This window comes from Solanum pennellii, chromosome 11, assembly GCF_001406875.1.
Source record: "Solanum pennellii chromosome 11, SPENNV200".
Taxonomy (NCBI): Eukaryota; Viridiplantae; Streptophyta; class Magnoliopsida; order Solanales; family Solanaceae; genus Solanum; species Solanum pennellii.
The window spans coordinates 44,775,299-44,780,535 of NC_028647.1; positions in this window are offsets into that span (position 1 = coordinate 44,775,299).

A 5,237-nucleotide genomic window follows, 5' to 3' on the forward strand; every position below is an offset into this window, starting at 1 on the left:
ATGTCATAATCAATCCAAAGTTTTAAAGGAAGATTGAATAATGACCTTTTAAGAAAATTATGTTGCAAGGTTTTGATATGAAATAATTTTTTTTTAAAAAAAAGCCAAGTAATTTGCTAAATGCATGAAATGATTCTAATTTAGTATTTAAAAACATATTGCGTAATGAATGCGGAAATCTTCAAGAGGACAAATAGGATTACTAATAATATTAACTAATTTTAGGGGGAGGGCACAAATATGTACAAACAAATTTTTGTTAAAGATTATTTACAAGCCTATAGACATGATTTCTAGGTGTTCAAAAGAAGGAGTAACACATATGCATGCTTTTGTGAGTCTAAATGATATGAACAAATTAATCCTTAGGCATAGTTTCTACATGACAAGATGATGCTAAAAGTTATAACATTGTTAAAACACCTAATCAGCCTACTAAATTATTATGATTTGATTTTAACATTAAAAATTAATGGAGTCTAGTTTATTATTTTTTAGACTTATTAACAAAGCATCAAACAATTGATTGGATTATAACAAATACAAACAATAATTCTAGGTGGTTAAAGACAAACCTATAGGCATGATTTCTAAAAATTTATAATGAACAAGTAAGCATATAAATCTCCCTCCCCTAGACGACCCCCCAAATAAATTTATATATATGATCTTTAGAGTTACAATTGTTACAACATTTGAATAAATAAAAATAGGAAAAATATATATATATATACATTCAAATAAACAAATAAATCTTTCTTAAAATAATCTTCAACTTGAACTTCAAGTTTGAAACCTGTCAAAATAATCAAATAACTACACAAGTAATCACACTTATTAGTCAAGGTGAGACAATATGCAATTGTTTAATGACGAATTCTACATATAAAAAAAAACAGACAATAGCTTACACAAATGTGTGAATGTAAAGATAGTGTAAATGTTAAGAATACTAACCGGTTAAGCAAAACAAATTGGTTCACCTTTTACTCGAACAAAGTAGCAAAATAGCGAAGAAGAACACTTGAATATTTACCGGAATATTAATGTGTTGTTAAAGTAGCAAGAGAGCAATGAGAGAAGGAGAGTGATGAGAGAATTTGTGGTTGAGAGTGAATGAGTGTATGAATGAATAAAAGGGGTCTTATTTATATAGCCAAGAGGGGAAAACAAATAAGGAAAAGAAATATTTAAAAGGAATCAATTAAATATATTGTTTTCCTTATTTAAAAAGAGGGCCAAAATCAGAAAATTTTAAAATATATTATTACCAAATATAAACAAGTAAGAATAAATTAATATGGAGTAATATTTATTCACAAAGAAACAATTTAAAATAAGAAAATATTTAAATTATTTTCAGCTCAATCAAATATGGCTTTTCCTAAAATAAAACAAGTAAGAACCAATTCAACTTGAATTAAGCCAATTATGATCAATTAACAATAGCCAACAAATAATGAGAAAAACTTGTCTTACAAAGAGACACAAAATCGTTCCAAATTAGCACAAAACCATAAAATCACCTTAGTATTGATTAACCAATATTATACAAATCAGACAAGCAAGAAACTTTAATTTTGCTACCATAGATAAAGAGAATTTAAAGTAACAGGATCACTAAACAGATAGGGGCACGAGCTAGTGGATTGTTTGCACTTAACAAAGGAATAATCAATAGCCAGCAAACCAACCTATTTATGCCTTTCTTGCCAAACCAATTTCGATACAGTGTATGCAAACGAGTCATAATTATTCAAAACTATTACGACAAACTAGAATCAGATCAAAGTATCATAGCACATGCCTTCTTAACACAAAAACATCAAGGAATAATTCACTAAATCAGCAGAATAAACCAGCGATTCAGTTATAATTTTAAACATTGTATCAACAAAATTATGACAAGTATAATGAACAAAGTTAAAATATTGACAAGAATCATAAGATGAACAAATCGAATAGTAATAGAATGAAGAATATACCGCGACGGATCTGTTGAGATCCGTCTAAAAATGACCTCCGAAACTTTGAACTATGCTGGAGTTTATTATCGCAGTCGTTGGAGCTCGCCGGTTGCTGCTGGTGGGAGTTGTTGTTGCTGCGTCGTGTGCCTCTCCAGGCTGCTGTTGCGTCTGGTGGCTGTTGTCCGCCGGAGGCTGCTGGCCGTTGCTGTCACCTGGCATCTCGCCGGTGGAGCTGCTGGTTGGTGTCGCCGGCGGTCGCTGCTGCTGGAGAAGCTGTTGCTGCTAGGAGAAAACGAGAAGAAGAGGGGATGGGGCGAGGGAGAAGAAGGTGCGACGGGAAAGAGAGAGAGAGAAGAGCAACGGGGCTGCTGCTCGCCGGATGTGCGCTGGTCGCCGGTGTGGTTTTGCTCTCCTCGTCGGCTGCTCGCTGCTGGAAAGCAGTTTCCGCTGCCGCTGGCAGCTTCACCAGTCACCGGTGATCCTCGTCGGCTGCTGGTCGTTTAAGAGAGGTGGCAGAAGAGGGAGAAGAGAGGGGCGTCGCCGCCTTTGGTGGCTTTCACCGGAAGATGGCGAAGAGAGAGGGGGCCGGCGCTGGAGAGAGAGAGAGAAGGGAGAGGGGAGGCGGCTGGGGCTGATAAGGAGAGGGAGGGAGAAAAAGAGTTTTAGGTTTTGGGACTTTTGGTATTAAAAGAGAGTTAAAAAAAGATCTCAACCGTTAGATTAGATAGAGATGGAGGGTTAGGATTCGATTAATAAAATAGATGGATGAGATTAAAAGATGATGTTTTGCAATTAGATTGACAAAGATATAGAATGGCTAAAATTGCAATTAAAATGGCTATAATTGAAATGAAAGAGAGGCTATGATTGTAATAAAACTCTAATTCAAGTGGCTAGAATTGAAAGAAATTGGAATAGAATAGACTAGAATTTAAATAATTTTAAGGGAAGTGTAAAAATTATTTAAATTTTAAACATTCGAAATTCATTAATAATTTTAAAATATTTTAAAAATATCTACGATAATTTTATAAAGTAGAACATACTAAAATATATAATTTTCAAGCAAAGTCGACTAAAAATTCTAAAATTTAAAATACGTATTTAATCTAATAGTATTCCTAAAAAGGGTCAAAGGTCGGTCAAAATTGGGTGTCAATAAGGCTAGTAGTTCTGGGACTATTGGGTACGTTAAACCCTAGTACAACCCAGTATTATGTTACTCCCAATGAATTATGAAAATTAACTGATTATGTTTGAATTTCTATAAATACTGGATAGCTCAGAACTGAACATGCAAACTGAGAATGCAACAATTAATCTGGTAATTATGCATTTATCATTGGGGTATGTATATCTGAAGTAACTGAAATATCTGGCCTAACATGTGTAATTCAAGAACTAAAGAAATACAAAGCTAGGGTTCTGAAATTCATGCAATAAAGTGAATAATTACATGATAATATGATTTGGAACATATATTTAATAGGTTCATGAAGTTCTATCAAAGTTCTAGAAACCCTAGGTCTAATCATGATATGGAATCAAGAATCTGACTGAAAACTAGGGACACAATGGGTGAAAGGAACCCACTAGTGAAATACCATGTGCCTCGTGATGAAATTCATGAAAAAATACTTAAGTTTCGGGGTTGGAACTGCTGGATCTTGTTGCGTTCTTGAACTAAGGTTCTTGAGATTTTTCTCCTTTCTTGCTTCTAGTTTTCTAAGTTTTGATTTAATTATTTGACTTAGATATGTTTTAGTTATGTTTGTAGGCTTAAACTGACTAAAATATGATGATTTAGGGTCAAAAACGACGTAACTTAGGGTTTAAATGAAGTGGGAAAGGTCCAAAAGACCCCTGGAAAAGTTGTTATCAGACCAAACGACGGCCAGGACTGACGGTATGTCATCTGACCTACACCCCGTCGTTGGGTCCGCTGACTGGGCCTGTTCGACAGGCTTTTACTAAAATGGGCATAACTTTTTACTCTGAGGTCTGATTTTAGCAAGGTAGGTGGCAATGGAAAGCTAATTCATTTATCTATCTATGGGTATGTCATGGTACGCCTAATACATTTTGTTCTAAGAGTTATGACCTTTGAAGTTTACACAACAACAAATTTTCCAGCTACAGACCGTGCTTTTCATCCGTAGCTCTTGTTTGAGAGTGGGCGAATGGGCGTATCGATCGACGGTCACGGACTACGAACCATCGTTTGACCTACGGACCGTAAATTTGTCTGTCGTCCAAGGCTTAACAAATTTTTCTGGGCTAAAATTTTTGGGAGTTTCTGATCCCATTGACGGTTGTGCATGACGGACCGTGGGTTAGGCTACGATACGTCGATGCCAGTGTTGGTTGCACATGCAGATTTTTTTCTATAGAGTTGTTTTTTTGTCTGTTTTGGCTACAGGGTGCTACAATTTCATCATCCAATGCCGATTGGATGAGATATAATTCCTTTGCATCTTTCATTCGAATCTCCCAAAGTTAATTGTTAGGTTGAATCGGTGCCAAATTTTGCTCAACATACCTCATCTCCATTCCCATAGCTCCTTGGACTTGAACATTGTCTTCATTGTGAGACTCCATAGATGATATTTTCCCCCATTGAATATTGGAATCAGGGGCTGAGAAGAAGAATTGGAACAGTTGCTTGCCATGGATAACTCTCACTCTATCACCCAATTAGTTTGATCTCGCCTGCATTAAGAGAAAAATGGTTGTTCTATCTTGCGTTGCTCTGATGCCACAATATGTTGGAGACTAAAAAGGTATGTAGAGGCAGATAAAAGAGAACTTCTAAAGTCTTTTGATTGCAGCAAAAGAGGTACACCAGTGGTCTATTAACAAGGCCTACAACTAACTAAAATTAACTAAAAATAAGCAACTAAAAGATTGTGGATATACATGCCCACTAACTCCATCCTATAACCTTGAAAACAACAAATAACATAATACTAAATAACTGGACAACATTACTTTATTACTAGCTAAAAACTTTGAAAAAGATTGACTATTTTGAAGCAATAATCAACATCGTGATCCTAGGTCCCGTCTACACGTCTCGGGGTAGCTCGAGGTGTGACAACTACCAAAACACTAGTCTATAAAAGAAATTAAAGGAGGAGCATATGGTCAAAATATTAATTTCCAAATACGTGAAAGAATCTTGGAGAATTCTTGAAGTCCTATTAATGAATAAACCTAGAAACTATGATTAACACTTATTATTAAGCATATATATATATATATATATATATA